Source organism: Alexandromys fortis, unplaced genomic scaffold, assembly GCF_014885135.2.
Source record: "Alexandromys fortis isolate MF-2015 unplaced genomic scaffold, M_Fortis_MF-2015_v1.1 scaffold_169, whole genome shotgun sequence".
Taxonomy (NCBI): domain Eukaryota; kingdom Metazoa; phylum Chordata; class Mammalia; order Rodentia; family Cricetidae; genus Alexandromys; species Alexandromys fortis.
This window is the reverse complement of record NW_026068076.1, coordinates 2,082,595-2,100,088: the sequence shown is the minus strand read 5'-3', so window position 1 is coordinate 2,100,088 and position 17,494 is coordinate 2,082,595. Positions and strand designations below refer to the sequence as shown.

Genomic DNA, 17,494 nt, shown 5'->3' with positions numbered 1-17,494 from the left:
ATCAGATTTCCTAAGGAGTTCAAGTTACTGCGAGAGTTACAGAACCAACCTTTTCCTAATTAAAAAGCAGAAATAAACAGAAGGAAAGAATGCCTAGATTCCATGTCATGGTCCCTGACAGTCCAGTCTAGCTTATTGTCCCCTCCGCAGACTGCAACCTGGGCTGAGTAAAAGTCCGACTCTGGGAGCCTGCTTCCTTCTGATTTTTCCAGCCAACAATTCTGCATCTTCATTTGGGAAAGGAAGACAATGTTAATCATTTTTAGAAGCACATGAGGATAAATGAGATAAAATTTATATGCCACGTTAGACAACATAAACCCAACATGTTATAAAATGACAACTATATTAGAGGCAAATTAAATAATTTCATTTCTTTTCTTGGAGGAAGCCCCAGGCTTTTCACTCATGTGCTCTGGCCATCAGTTCTAGGTAACACAGAGAAAGTATCCTTGCGAGAGACAAAGTCTATCCTGAACTCTGTAATCTCTAAATACAGACTCCTCCTTTCATAGTGGGAAAGCCATTTGTTTTGATAACCAGAGGAAGAGAAGAGGGACCTTATTTTATATCTGTGCCACCGGATAAGAGTGTCAACTCACAACCAATCTTAAATGCTATTTGGGGACTAGCTTTGCAAAGCTGGGTAAAGAACAAAAGTGCCTGCCCACAGCATTGGGCCCCTAGCACAGACTTGTGCTCAATCCATTCCCATCAGCACACAGATTGCTGCTTTAAAGAGTATTCTCCCACTTATTAACTAATAAGTTCATATAAACATCAATAACTCCATTGCCAACATTGCCCTTAATGTAATGACTTAGCCAAATGTGACTTTCCACTTATAGAAATTCATCTTTTGGAGATAATTTCCCTTTCCAATAATTCTATTGCTCCATTCTTCTGCCAATTCCCTGCCTGCTTGATATGCTTTTAGGTACACAGACTGATCCTAGATTCGGTGTTCTAGGGGAAAAGGTGTCACTTGCTGCACCATCAACTCGCTATTCCCGTGTCACTCCTGCCTGTCTTACTGCGCATTCCCGAGTCCTGTCTGCCTCTCGAACCACTTGTGTCTGCTGGGGAGATTGACTGAGCTGCCCACAATGGCTCGCAATTCACTCCCACCATGCGCACTGTTTTAATCATATCTGCTTTCACAGTCATCGTATCTTTTATGAACTGAACTGATCTTATACTAATGTGGCTTTTCTTTTATGCAAAATGGTCCAGGTAGGATAAGTAACACACTATCGAAAGATCGAATGATAAAAGCCATGTTAGCTCAGTGGTGAAAGAGCGACGTTTCAAACACAGTGTTAATCATTCTACAAACATGAGAATCACATTAAAAGATTTTCGATATGAGTTAATATTGAAATATTTAATACTTGTGACAGAGATTTATGTGTCTATCTTGTTTTTCATAAATGTCTTTCCCACTTGACTAATTAACCAAAGGTATCCGTGTGTAGACATCCTGCCTCCATCACAGCCTGGGTACTTTCAGTACCTTCTCAAGGCAGCAAACGGAAAATCTCAGTTCTGCCCACTGGTCCCCTCCAAGGACAGTGTGAGGGGCAGGAAGATGGCCCCACTTCTCAGTATGTGCCTTGTGCCTGGACCCAGACTGCCCACTCTGTACAGTACACGTGTACCTTACAAAGGGTTATGGCCCCGTGGTATACCTAGTTCAGACCCAGCATGCACAAGGTCCTACTATGTTCGTTGCTAGTATAAAAAAAAAATGAAAAATAGTTTTAAGTTCCTTACAATGTGCCACATTTTAATTTTTTTTTAAATGTGATTCTTAGTTTTCACCTTGATCACATTTAGTATTTCCAGTCACACAACTGCTGACAATGACAACCATCAGGAACATACCTGGTGCCTTTGCTCCAGACACGCTTTAGGGCTCAAGGTCATTGCCTAAACTCTCCAGCTTCTTTCTGGTCATTCTCAGTATTCCAACACATTCTTGCCTCCAAAATTAAAAGAAGGTATTTTTTCCCAATACTCATACCCTCCAACATCCTAAAGCCTGTTTTTTTTTTTTTTTTCAAATGCAGCCAAGCCTTATTTGAAGAGAAGTCACACTTGTAATAATATTTAAAGCAACAATTCAGGACAGCCCAACTTCTCCAGCAGCCTGCTACATGGAGAACTATCAGGGCACGGCAGGCAATTAGGATTACAGTTACTATAATGAAGCACAAGTAGGAAAATAAACATGTTCTACATATCTGCATACAGCACTTCTAGGCACATATGTTCATTATATTAAAGAAGAGTTTATAGGGCTGAAGTGATGACTTAGCAGATAAGAGCACTGGTTGCTTTTTAATAGGATCTTGGTTCGATTCCTGGAAACCACATCATGTCTCACAGCCACCTGTAACTCTAATCCCAGAGGATCTGATGCCAACCGCTACCTTCTGCATCTTCAGGCACTTCACACAAAAGGTGCACAAACATACATGCAGGGGAAACACCCATACCAAAAAAGAGAGAGGTTATAAATTTGGGGGAGTTTATATTACATACCTATTTGGGATACTTATTTCCTATTGCATCACTTTCAGTCCATATTAATTTAGCTATTGGTTTAAAAGTAAATGACTCTGTAGACAGATAAAACAGAAGAGGGATAGGATATATGCACAGAAATATTGACATTAAGCTATAGAGACTATATGCACACTGATGGTTCACCCATTCATTCTAAAGACATCTACAGACATTCGTTCTGTGACCTGAATTACTCTGAGTTAAAGCTACAAAAATAAGAAAATAGAAAGGCCTCTAACCTCATAAACGTGGAAACCAACAAGAATGCGTAGCTTGACCTCTATGCCCAAGAATTCATTTTGAAGAACACAACTAACCAGTTTACTAGAAATCTGAAAAGTTCTGGTTTGAAACTGTATATGAACTTCCGGCTTTTAAAGAGTACTCAACATGAAAACTATCTTTAAATTACAGCTGCAATATTTTATAGAACAAATGGGGATTATGAAACCCTTTAGACTTACAGGGTTTCATTTTTAACAGTATAAAGTATGAACTTGTGGTGGTTGAGTACATAAAGCAGGATATGTACCTTTGCAAAAATAATTGACAGGAGTGCTGCATTGTCATGGAGCTGCCAATCACTACCCAGGCAAAGCTGACAGGCAACACTGAGAGAAAGCAAATGTAAAAGTCCAGTCGTTACCTGAATTTGCAGACTTCTTTTTTAAAAGACTTTTTTAATTTTATTTTTGAGATTATAAGACAATTACATCATTTCCACCTTCCATAGCCCTCTTTGCTCTTGTTAAAATTAAATTCGGAAGTTCTCAGAACCAGTGAAGAGATCGTGGCCACCTAGACCATCTGGATAAGCAAGGTGGTGGGAAGGAGTCATATTCAGGCTGTTATTACAGAGAGAGCTGACGGTTCTCACTAGAAAGGAGGAGGAGCAAAAGGGATCAGCATCGCCCAGTGTTTGACCTAGAAAAGGACAGATTTGCCTTTTTGATTAAGGTGTGGAAAGAAATCTGAATTTCAGTATGGAACATGAAAAATTAGAGTTATTAGGTACCAACTGGACCATCAAATAAGGAGATACATAGTTCTGGCAGAGTGGACAAAGGATGGAGGCATACTTTTCATTTTTAAAACTTACTTTCTGTGTATGGGTGTTTTGCCTGAATGTATGTTTTTGTACCATATGCATGCCTGGTGCCCTCAAAACAGGAGAGTACATCAGTGACCCTCCATACCCAAGACTGTTACAAGCCCTCATGTAGGTGTTACAAATAGAACCTAGGTTGTTAGGAAGAGCAGTGGGTACTCTTCATCACTGGGCCATCTCTCCAACCCCTGTAGGCATAAATTAAGAGTTTTCAGTGTCTAGATGATATAAACTTTCATGTATTGCATAGGGGAGTGTCATGTTTGGCATTATTAAGGGCCTATCATATAGGCAAAGAAGCCAAGAGGGTGCAGGATTGAACACTGGAATATTCTCCTTTGTGGATGCCAAGAAAAGGAGGCATTTGCCCTAATGAGCAGGTGACAATCAAAGAGAATATTGCCCTGCAAGACCTATTGATATAGACAGTGCTTCAAAATGCAGAGAGGGGGTCACCATGTCAGATATTGCCCTCTGTCTATGTTAGAAGGAGAAAGAGACATTGGGCCGAAGATCACAGGAATGTATGGTGACATCAGCAGTGGCTCTTCTTAAGGAAAAGAGAAGAAACACCAGTTGGAGTAGGTTCAAAGAGCACTTCAAGTTGTGGGTGCAGCTCCAAGAGCACTTCGGGCTGGGGTACCGCTCAGTATGTACCACTTGCTTAAGAGGCCTTTGGTTTGGCCAAAGAAATAAAGGGAGGAAAGAAGAAGAGGCAAAATGAAGAGACATATATGTTAAATAATCAATAAGGCAAACATAGAAAGACAAATGTTGTGTTTTTATCTAATACATAGAACCTAAGAAAAGAAAAATAGACAGTTATCGGAAAGCAGCAGAATTAATAAGGAAGAGGAAGTGAAGAGAGGGACTATTGTAATGAAGATAGCAGATGTGATCAAAGCCATATTCGTATCAAACTTTACTGTGTGTTAACATGTGCAATAAATATGTATCAACAGTTGTAACTTTAAAGATTAGTGTTGGGAAAAATGACTATAGATAACCTTTTTGAGATTTTGCGACTGTGTAAAACATAAAATTTCAGGAGTATTTCTTTTCCAGAGCAAATGATGTGAATTTCTGAATAGCGGTACATAATTAGGTATTCTTCGATGTTTGGACTCGTTAAATACAAATGGAAAGTCAGGCACAGTGGTACATGACTCTAACCCCATTACATGGGAGACTGAGACAGGAAGAGGAGCTTTCAAGGCCAACCTTGTCCTATATAGGGAGTTCAATGCCAGCTTGATCTGTATGACCCATCTCAAAATTAAATAAACAGATAAATAATTTACCTAGTCATTTCATATAGCTAACACAACCCATTTATATCTTTAAAAACTCAGATTTTCTGTATGCAGCAACGCTGAATGGTTAAGTACAAGTTACAATGATATATAAAATGAACCTCTATGGTGGTCCTAGCAATAGCCAGACAAAAAGCTTGGCCCCAGCTTTGCTACTGAGTATTCCAGTTGACACATCCTAGTATTAACTCTAGCATCTAGCACAGTGTGTGGCATGCAGGTCTATTTGAGTTCCTTCCACTTTTTTTTTGAGTATCTGTTTTTTTTTTTAATATTACAATCACCCCCTTCTGAATGGAAGTATAACCTTGCTTTAGAAACTCAATCTTTAGACCGAAACACCAGTGCATTCTCAGCCCAAGGAGGGATTTAGAAGAGAAGACAAGGGTAGGGCCCCTGTCATGGTATAAGCAGTTTTACAAGAGGAGGCAGTAAAATATGGTTAGACAATCCACTTCTCTCGACATTTAATGCCTTTCTACTTCTCATGGTGCTGTTACAAAGCTCAGTCAATGAGACACATCTAATGTGGATTTCGAAGCCTCTGAAGCCATGAGAAATGAAAGGGAAAATATCCAGGTATTCTATGAGAACACACAGGGAGACTGAAAATAAATGAGAAAATACTCCAGCACAGCGTATTAATTTCTAAATGTTGCTTACCCTCATTCTGCCATAAAGATCAATTGTAGGGAAATAGCTTTTGGTGTATTCCTTTGTCTATACCACATGTCATCCTTTTTATAAAAAGTAAACTTATTTTTTTAAAAAAAATCAAATACATTTCTAAGCACAAAAATTTATGAAAATCTCTTGGATGATTAAAGTTAAATCAATAAAAACTGATCAGATTCTATATTTTTACAGATCCCATGTATCCAGACATAGAAGGTTATAGTTTAGACCTCGAGGGTTTTATAATATGAAAGGAAAGATAAAGCAAACACACATGAAATTTACCTAAAAAAAACGTGTAAGTCAGGATAAGGAGTTTAGAAGGCCAAAGGAGAGATGTCACAACATTGATAATAAATCTGTTGTCAAAATAAGAGCTCAGATAAGAAAAGCATCCCCAAGGCAATGGCCCGAGGAGTAAGAATCATGAAAAGGAAACTTCCTGGAGTGGGGCTGATGGGAGGAACCAGAACCAGCCTGCGAAAAGGACTCCTCAGGGAGAGAGAGGGCAAGCTACCTGTGGGTCGGAAATCTGACATGTTTGGCAACCTCTCCATCAAAATGTCCCAGAGCTGTCATTAGAGAGCCAAATGGGCCAAACCGTGTCTAAGGTCTCTCAGCAAAGTGGATGAAAGATTCCAATTAATGCAGAGCTAAGTACTGGAAAGTGCTCTCCTGGAAGGCTGCCTTTCCAGTCCCCTGACTGCAGCCAGTGTTCCACCAGCAGCCTCTCTCTAGCATTCTTTACTGGAATTGTCGTCTTTCATTGGGTGAGGCACCTGTCAGCTCCAAAGCTGTTTCCCTGATGTCGACTTGACTTGTGCAGTTAGTAGCAATCGAACGGATCTTTTATGAAGCAACTTCAAGACCAACAGAATGGAGAAAGTGGACACATCTACTTAACTTGTGGAGAATCACACGGGATTTTTTTTTACCAAGCCATTTAAAAGTCACAAATGTTAATACAGTTAGCATCCACAGTGCAGTGTAGCAACAGACTTTGTTACCAGCCCTTGTGAGGCTCAAGTTAGGTCAAGTTTCATGAGTCAATGATGAACGGAATATGATTTGCCTCTGGATAATTAAGAAGAGAAAATAATTAATTTCTGTATTTCTTTCTTTACCAACGTCTTCAAAGTAATAACACCATTAATATTAGAAGCTAACAAGGTATTAGAATGGAGTTTTCTGGTTAAATTAGGTGACTTGAATGTCATTTGATATTTTTTTCTCTGAATCTTAATAGGTTTATGGGCAGTGAGTAGACAAGCCTGAGCTGAACTGGACTAATTTGACCTCAGCTCAAGGGCAAACAGTCCACACTGAAAGCAAAGACCCTTAATCAATGGTTCTGGCCTGTTAGTCAAATCATAAGACTTCTAAACAAAAGTTGAGTTTCCTATTTAAAATGTTGTATTTTGACATTTACTTCACCTAGGCCAGATCTTGGCAGCATCGAAGCTTTAGAATGGACTTTGGAAGACTGAAATCCTTCTTGTCTTTCAACTAGATAATATTAAGGAAAGCTTTCTTTTCTGAATACTCGGAGTTTCCAATTGCTCATCTTCTCAGCTTGCTAGCATCGTCAGGAGAGGTTGGCCCCACGGCATGCACCGCCCAAACCTCCAGTCCATCTTGGAAAACCTTGAGTCTCTTTTGACTCTCTAAATGCCAAAGACCTCTTAGATTTGATTTTAGTTTTAAAAGAAGTTAATTTGGCTCTAATTATAGGAAAAGTAACTGCCTATAAGTTATAGCACGCACATGCAGACACACACAGACATTGACACACACACACACACTTACACACTTGGTACAGCAAGGCAGGATTTTTATTGTAATCATTCCAAATTTGAAAGCTCATTTCCACAACTCTCTACCACAATGGAGCTGAAAATACAAGAATGAATTGCTCAATAAAAGTGACTGCATATCTCCTTTGCTATGGAAGGCAGCTCATAATGTTTGTTATGTCAGGCCCATAGTCTGTCAGCCAAATAATCTAGGAGGAAAATTCAAATAAATTTAGGACCCAGAAGAAAGCACAAAGACCAAATCCCCCAACATGACTGACATTTCCTAACAATATCTAAAGTTTTGCTGACTGGATCAAGCCAGAGGAGAAATAAAGCAAGCAAACATTTCTCGTTTTGTTTTGTTTGTTATACATCGGGAAAAAAAATCATGGATAATCATAAGCCTTGCTTCACCAGGAAAAAAAATAACAAGATTTAAAATTGTTATAATAAAGCAGTAGTGGAGAATACAACTACATTATGTTAATTATCATGTTTATGCTATTAGCCAATGTAAATTACTACACTTATTGAAGAGGCAAAAATTACTCTGGTTTAGCAGATATAGATAAGTTATAGTAAGGTTTATAGGCTGAGACTAAAATTATGCCTCCTTTGCAATAAAAATAATGGCTTTAAATAGAAAATAATAAATAACATAAGTGAACGAACAAGTGTATACTAATTAGTCTAACTTTTATAGAGGGCAGGACCCCAGTTTTATTATCAATAGTGTATCATACTCTATTCAGCTCTGTACAACTGCAGCCTTCTTTACTTAAAGCAAATGTTTAGTGTGGCATTATGGCTTTAATTCATAAAGAACACGGTTCCTTATTTCCCCCTGCCTTTTACATGCATGAAGAAAGAACCAAAATAATCTTCATGACCTTTTGACCTATTTGTTATTTTAAATTATCCCCCTACAGCCCAAATAAAAACCCAGGAAATATTTCACACAAACACTTACACACACAAACACACATGTACACTTACACGCAGAAGAGCGCTTTTGCTTATTTTACTTTTTTCAATAAGATTAAGTTTCATTTTGCAATACAAGGATGGCCTTGAATTTACAATCCTCCCTCAGCCTCCTGCCTGCTGGGATTAGTGGCATGTGCAGTCTAGGAGATATTCCTAGCATCTTCTAACAGTCAGAGAGAGAGAAAGGGAGAGAGAGAGAGAGAGAGAGAGAGAGAGAGAGAGAGAGAGAAAAAGAAATTGGAGGTGCCATCTTCATGAAGTAAAATTGTTTTGTAAAACTGGGGTGATTGGTCTTAAAGTAATAAAATGGCTCTGTCTACTGCATATGCTGTGACAGGGTTGGCAAGGAATAGTTAGCGAGCACATTTCATCCATCAACGCTTTTGCATTACCTTGTATTTCCCTGTAACAATCACAAATTAACAGGCAGGTACAACGTGCAAAGACAAAAAACTACAACTGTTATAATACTTGAGAGGGAGGAGTTTATCTCCACAAGAAGGAGCGTGGTCAAATAGCAATCAGCAATTTGTTTGCTTTCAAATAAATATTAAAATTTATAGATTTAAGCCCGGCTATTGGTGGCGCACGCCTTTAACCCCAGCACTCGGGAGGCAGAGGCAGGCGGATCTCTGTGAGTTCGAGACCAGCCTGGTCTAAAAGAGCTAGTTCCAGGACAGGCTCCAAAGCCACAGAGAAACCCTGTCTCGAAAAACAAAATATATAAAATATGTAGATAGATAGATAGATAGATAGATAGATAGATAGATGATAGATAGATTTAGCACCATAAATATGAGGGTATTGTCTAGCTGCTTATTTTTAGAATGAATTCTTAAACTCACTGCTTTTAAAATCCAAAAAGTTTTTTAAAGTGATTTTTCTTGCATACAGTAAAAATATTAAGATTACTGACATGAATAGAAATGAAAATTACAGAAACTACAAAAGCATTGTAATCAAACAGTACAGGCCTTGAACAGGAGTCAGTGAGATCAAAGGAACACTCTAGAGAGATCAGAAGGGAATTAGGTCACTAGTTCAACATGTAGAAGATACAACATGATTTTGCTGAAAAATATTACTTAAAAATAATTATGTTGGTGGCTACCCTGGGAGAAAATAAACATGATACACTAAAATTGCAATCGTTAAAAATCCAGATGTAAAAAACATAAGAAAACCGAATGCACAACCCAAAGATTAAAGAAAGGTATATATGACTAAGACATTCTCTAATGATTTTTATATTTCCCTATTTAGGTCTGTGTGTGTTCATATAAATAGATTACATGGTGCACAAGTGGAGGTCAGTTCTGTGTTTGTACCATGTAGGCTCTAGGCATTGAATTCAGCTCATCATGACTGTCAGAAAGCACCTGAACCAGCTGAGCCATGTCTCCAGCCAGCTTTTTCCATAAAAAATACTTTTATAACCCAAACCCATTGGAGGCTAATATATTTAGGAAAATTACGATCCAGATAAGACTGAAATTTATGATCTATAATCTACAACTAGGTTTTCATATTGACAATAAAGTGATATATATATATCACTATATATATATATATCCCGTGTTGATGAACCTTGATAATACTATGTTAAGTGAAAAAAGTCAGATACAAAAGGTCACACATATATTAAACATTTTTTTTTTTTTGTTTTTCAAGCCAGGGTTTCTCTGTGGCTTTGGTGCCTGTCCCGGAACTAGCTCTTGTAGACCAGGCTGGCCTCGAACTCACAGAGATCCGCCTGCCTCTACCTCCCGAGTGCTGGGATTAAAGGCATGGGCCACCACCGCCTGGCTATACTAAACATTTTTTAAGTAAAATATCAGAATAGGTAAATTCACAGCATGAATGTCTAAATGTGGATAAGTGCACATCTGATTGCAGTTCCTATGGATTGCAGAAGATGGCATTGGATCCCTTGGAACTGGAGTTATAAGCACTTATAAACCACCCACCCTACTTGAGTGTTAGGAACCAATTCCAGTTCTAAGCAAGAGCATTATACTCTCAAGTGTTGAGACACTGTAAGGTATCCTTCAGAAGAGAACAGGCTCTAAAAAGCCCATTCATGTACTAGGAACAAATTCTGGTCACACTGCTAGTAGGCCCACATACTGCCTTGTTTATGGAAGTTTCTGCTCTGCCCAGTCCTACAGCCATTCAGTCCCAAAGAAACAAACAGAGGCTTATATTAATTATAAACTGCCTGGTCTATTAGCTCAGGCTTATTATTAATCAGCTCTTATAACTTAAATTAACCTATAATTCTTATTGATGTTTAGCCCATATGGCTTATTACCTTTTCTCAGTAAGGCATTCTCATCTTACTCCCTCTGCATCTGACTGGTGACTGCATCTCTGCCTTTCCTCTTCCCAGAATTTTCCTAGTATGGTTGCTCTGCCTATACTTCCTGCCTGGCTGCTGGCTAAGCAGTATTTATTAAAGCAATACTAGCAACAAATCTTTACAGTATACAAGAGTATTATCCCACAGCATTGCCCCAGCCACAGAACTGTCACCCACATTCAGAGGGCCTAGTTTATGCTTATACAGGTCCCCTCCACCTGCCACTGCATGATGTCAGTCTGGAGTCAGTGAGCTTCCCCAAGTTCAGGTCAGCTGATTCTGTGGTTATTCTCATCATGGTCTTGAACCCTTTGCTCATATTATCACTCCTGCCTCTCTTCACCTAGACTCTGGGATCTTGGCCCAGTGCTTAGTTATGGATCACTTAAACTGCTTCTATCAGTGGCTAGATGAAGGTTTTATGATGATGATTAAGGCAGTCATCAATCTGATTACAGGGGAAGGCCAGTTCAGGCACCCTCTGCAGTATTGCATAGGGTCTTAGCTGGGGTCATCTTATGGATTCCTGGAAATTTCCCTAGTGTCAGGTCTTTTGCTAGCTCCACAATGGCTCCCTCAATCAAGATATATCTTTCCTTGCTCTCCCTCTCTGTCCTTCCACCATCTTGACCATCCTATTCCCCCACACTCTCTTCCCCCTCCCCTTTCCCTCTCCCACTCCCCCCCAACTATCCCTCCCCCCCAATCCAATTTTCTCAGGAGATCTTGTCTATTTATGCTTCCCAAGGGGATCCATGTATGACTCTCTTAAGTTTCTCATTGCTACATAGTTTCTCTGGGGTTGTAGGCTGTAAGCTTGTTATCCTTTGCTTTACATCTAATATCCACTTATGAGTGAGTACATACCGTGTTTGTCTTTCTGGGTCTGGGTTAACTTCACTCAGGATTTTTTTTTCTAGTTCCATTAACTTGCATACAAATTTCAAGATGTCATTGGTTTTTACAACTGAGTAGTCTCCATTGTGTAAATGTATCACATTTTCTGTATCCATTCTTTGATTGAGGGGCATCTACGTTGTTTTCAGGTTCTAGCTATTTTGAATAATGCTGCTATGAACATAGTTGAGCAAATGTCATTGTGGTGTGAGTGTACATCCTTTGGGTGTATGCCCTAGAGTGGGATTGCTGGGTCTTGAGGTAGATTGATTCCAAATTTTTTGAGAAACCACCATACTGATTTCCAAAGTGGCTGTACAAGATTGCATTCCCACCAGCAATGGAGGAGTGTTCCCCTTACTCTGTACTCCAGCATAAGCTATCATTGTTTTTTGGGTTTTTTTTTTTTTTTTGTGTGTGTGTGTGTGTGTGTTCTTTTGTTGTTGTTGTTGTTGTTGTTAGTTTTGTTTTATCTTAGCCATTCTGACTGGCGTAAGATGGTATATCAGAGTTGTTTTGATTTGCATTTCCCTGATGGCTAAGGATGTTGAATATTTCCTTAAGAGTCTTTCGGCCAGCTCTCTCCTCCAGCCCAGCAAGATGCCCAAGGGAAAGAAGGCCAAGGGGAAGAAGATGGCCCTGGTCCCCATCATGAAGAAGCAGGAGGCTAAGAAGGTGGTGAATCCTTTGTTTAAGAGGCCTAAGAACTTTAGCATTGGGCAGGACATCCAGCCCAAGAGAGATCTCACACGCTTCTGATGTGGGAGTGATTTCTTACTAATAAAGAAACTGCCTAGGCCCATTTGATAGGCCAACCCTTAGGTAGGCGGAGAAAGCAGAGCAGGATTCTGGGAGAAAGAAGCTGAGTCGAGGGGTCGCCATGATTCTCCCGCTCCAGATAGACGCAGGTTAAGATCCTCCCTGGTAAGCCAGCTCGTGGGCTACACAGAATATTAGAAATGGGTTAGAACAATATGTAAGAGCTAGCCAATAAGAGGCTACAGATAATGGGCCAGGCAGTGTTTGAAAGAATACAGTTTCCGTGTAATTATTTCAGGCATAAACTAGCCAAGCGGGCGGCCGGGTGCCGGGGACGCAGCCCTGCCGCTCCTAATTTCAACACGCTTCGACAAATGGCCCCGCTACATCAGGCTACAGAGGCAGAGGGTCATCCTCTATAAGCGGCTCAAAGTTTCTCCTGCCATTAACCAGTTCACCCAGACCCTGGACCAGCGAACAGCTACCCAATTGCTTAAACTTGCCCACAAGTACAGGCCAGAGAAGAGACAAAGCAGGAGAAGAAGAAGCAAAGGCTGCTGGCCCTTGCTGAAAAGAAAGCTGCCGGCAAAGGGGATATCCCAACTAAGAGACCACCTGTCCTTTGAGCTGGCGTCAATAATCACCACTTTGGTAGAGAACAAGAAGGCTCAGCTGGTGGTGATTGCCCACGACTTAGACCCCATTGAGCTGGTGGTCTTCCTGCCTGCCCTGGATTGGAAGATGGGGGTCCCCTACTGCATCAAGGGAAAGGCCAGGCTGGGGCGTCTGGTCCATAGAAAGACGTGCACCACTGTTGCCTTCACACAGATTAACTCGGAAGACAAGGGTGCTCTAGCCAAGCTGGTGGAAGCTATAAGAACCAATTAAAACTACAGATATGATGAGATCCGCCGGCACTGGGGAGGCAACGTCCTGGGTCCTAAATCTGTGGCTCAAATTGCCAAGCTGGAAAAGGCAAAGGCCAAAGAACTCGCTACTAAACTCGGTTAAATGTACTGCTGAGTTTTCTGTACATAAATATAATTACAAAAATAGAGTCTTTTGGTCATTTGAGATTCTTCTGTTGAGAAATTTCTGTTTAGTTCTATATCCCATTTTTAATTGAATTATTTGGAATTTTGGTGTCTAATTTTTTGAGTTCTTTATATATTTTGGAGAGAGATCTGTCTTCTGTCTGATGTGGGATTGATGAAGATCTTTTCCCATTCAGTAGGCTGTTGTTTTGTCTTGTTGACTGTGTCCTTTGCTTTCAAGAAGCTTCTCAGATTCAGGAGGTCCCATTTATTATTTGTTACTTTCAGTGTCTGTGCTACTGGGGTTATATTTAGGAAGTGGTCTTCTGTGCCCATGTGTACAAGGCTGCTTCCCACTTTCTCTTCTATGAGGTTCACTGTGGCTGGATTGATGTTGAGGTCTTTGATATTTGAACTTGAGTTTTGTGTATGAGGATAGATATGAATCTATTTGCATTCTTCTACATGTTGACATCCAATTATTCCAGCACAATTTATTATAAATACTTTTTTTCCACTGCATAATTTTAGCTTCTTTGTCAAAAATCAAGTGTTCATAGGTCTGTGGATTAATAGCAGGGTCTTTGATTCAATTCCATTGGTCTACCTATCTGTTTTTAATGCCAATATCAATCTGTTTTCATTACTGTAGCTCTGTAATACAGTTTGATGTCAGGGATGGTGATGCCTTCAGAAGTTCCTTTCTTGTACAAGATTGTTTTGTCTATCCTGCGTTTTTTTTGGGGGGGGGGTTGTTTGTTTGTTTTTCCACATGAAGTTGAGTATTTTTCTCTCAAGGTCTGTGACAAATTGTGTTGGAACTTTGATAAAGATTGCATTGAGTCTATAGATTGCTTTTAATAAGATTGCCGTTTTTATTATGTTGATCCCGCCTATCCAAGATCATGGGAGATCTTTCCATTTTCTGATATATTCTTCAGTTTCTTTCTTCAAAGACTTAAAGTTCTTATTGTATAGATCTTTTACTTCTTTGGTTAGTGTTACCCTAAGACATTTTTTGTTATTTGTGGCTATTGTAAATGGTGATGTTTCTCTGATTTCTTTCTTGGCCCTTTTATCATTTGTATATAGGAAGGCTACTGACTTTTTTGAGTTGATTTTGTATCCTGTCACATTGCTGAGTGTATTTATCAGCTGTAGGAGTTCCCTGGTAGAAATTTGGGGGTCATTTATGTATACTATCATATAATCAGCAAATAGTAAAAGTTTGACTTCTTCCTTTCAATTCGTATCCTTTTGATCACCTTTTGTTTCCTTATTGGTGTATCTAGAATTTCAAGTACTCTATTAGATAGGCATGGAGAGAGTGGACAGCCTTCTCTTGTTCCTGATCTTAGAATAGCTTTGAGTTTCTCTCTCTGTTTAATTTGATGTTGGCTGTCAGCTTGCTATATATTGCTTTAGATACCTTCCATGAATCCCTGATCTCTCCAAGAACTTTATTATAAAGGGGTGTTGGATTCTGTTGGAAGCTTTTCAGCATCTAATGAGATGATGATATAGGTTTTTTTTTCTTTCAGTTTATTTATATGATGGAATACATTGACAGATTTTTATATGTTGAACCATCCCTGCATCTTTGGGATGAAGCCTACTTGATCATGGTGGATGATTTTTTTTATGTGTTCTTGGATTCAGTTTGCCAGTATTTTACAGAATATTTTTACATCAATGTTTATGATGGAGATTTGTCTGTAATTCTTTTCCTTAGTTGACTCTTTGTGTGATTTAGGTATCAGGGTAACTATAGCTTCGTAGAGTTTGGCAATTTTTTGTCTGTTTTTATTATGCGAAATAATTTGAGGAGTAAAGGGATTAGCTCTTCTTTGAAGTTCTAGTAGCCAGAGAATCATTAGGTCATCCTTTGAAAACATGTCCTCCACAAAATTGGAAAATCTAAAAGATATGGACAATTTTCTGGATAGGTACCTCATACCAAAATTAAATCAAGATAAAATGAAATTTTTAAATAGACCTAGAATCCCTAAGGAAATAGAAACAGCCATCAAAAGTCTCCCAACAAAAAAAAAGCTCAGGGCAGAATGGCTGTACCAGCTTCTTAATCTGCCTTTTTGAAGGGAGGCCCCAGAGATTGAAAATGAGGGCCTTGACCACACAGGCCTATGCTCTTCCTACCAGTAAGCCCCATCTCAGCACTGTTAAGCCATTTCAAAATGGAGGAATGTGAGGCTGAGGTGAGAAGCCATGGAATACCTGAAGTAAATGGAGTTCTTCTCCTCATTCACAGAAACACTCGGCCATCTCTCCAACTGTGCACACAGTCTGAGTGTAAGCTCCTAATGGGTAGTGATAGTGAGGACATGAAAACCACTCCCACAGACTTCTCATTCCATGTCTAGCACAAGGTAGGTGCTCATCTAGGAGAAACAGACCAAGAGCCCCCAACAAGAGAAAATATACCATTTTCACACTACTTAAATGTTCTTTCACCACTGTGACTTGACCTAAACATTTGTGTGTATGTGTAGTCACATACACACACACACCTACACACACAGCAATTAAGATGAATAGGAGCTATGAATTTGAGAGGGAATGGGGTATAATATGTGGGACAGTTTGGAGGAAGGAAACGGAAACTAAAGTAATTCTATTTTAATTTCAAAAACATTTTTAGAAAATCTATCTCAAAAAACCAAAAAAAAAATTTTTTTTCAAGATCACAGAATAGAGTCATCTCCTTCAGATAATATTAAAAAAGTGCTTGTCTTTCCCAAGATGGATGTCCCCTAAAAAAACATGGGATTCTGTTATCCATCCTGGCTTTGAGGAATTCCCATCAGAGACAGCAGGGCAAGAGGGTAGATGCCACAGTCCACACAGTATGAATCTGTGATTTCGAAGAGCTGCAACCATCATGGTGGGCCAGGAAGCAGAGAGTGGAACCCAAACCAGAACAAAGCTAAAACTTTCAGAGGCTCACTTCTAGAGACTTATATCCCTCAACTAGACATAACCTCTAAATGTTCCCCAAATCATACCACAAGTTAGGAACAGTCACTCCAAACATGAACCCCTAAGTCACATCTGATTCAAACTGCAGCACTCTAACCTACCCATCTAATCCTTTAATAAAACTCAGCCAACCAAAATCTCTGGTGGTTAACATCACCTGCTATCTCCTGCTTTCTTCATGTCTTCCCTCTTCAAACACATATACCATTCCACATAAGCTCAATTATATAATATAGTCATCACTACTATCAGAAGATGGCAGAATAAAAAGACCAAAGACTCTTCATAATCTAACCCTTGGGACATTCCAAGCTCTATCCTGAGTTGGGCCCTTTCTTAGCTTTGAGATCTACCCTTGTAGATTCCAGTTTGACAAAGAATCCTGTCAGCTTAATTATAAAAAATAAAAACAAACCCACATTTGGTGTCTTTCTGATTTCGACATATTAACTCCCCTGTACTATTTCTAGCACAAGTTCTACTGAGCTACTCCCGCTCCTCCCATGTTTCCCCTTTAAAAATATCCATCCACTGTCTGCTCCTGCTCCTTGGCTATCAATCCCTTCTGTCCCATTGGGGTTGGGCCTGCTTTCTCCCCATGAGAGCAAAACCTGTAGTCCATCTGCACATGGCCTGGGGTCCTCATTGAACAAAGTCTGCCTTGCTGTCTTTAACCTTCCTTTCTTTAGCCCATTCCAGAAAAGAGCTAAGTTTAAACACTGAGTTAAGAACAAGCTCTTTCTTTCAGATTTAAAAAAAATCAAAGATTTCAAATTATTAATTTTAGAAGATAATTGAATCAGGCAGAAGAGTTGAATATTATCTTCAAGTAGCTAAGGTACCACACAGTAAAATGATACTTAGAGAACCTCGGGGAATGGAGCTGTTAAAAAAAAAAAAAAGAAATATGTATTGACCCAAGAGAAGGGATCATTAGTAATGTGAGGTTACCTCTAATTAGATAACCTTGATGGAACAAGGCGTCACACACAAAGTAGGCC

The 17,494-nt window shown here is 39.4% G+C and overlaps 1 pseudogene; it reads left to right on the top strand.

The window, feature by feature from the left end:
• The first annotated feature begins 12,303 nt into the window (after positions 1-12,303).
• LOC126488307 (60S ribosomal protein L7a-like) lies at positions 12,304-13,473 on the top strand (annotated as a pseudogene).
• Positions 13,474-17,494: the final 4,021 nt, after the last annotated feature.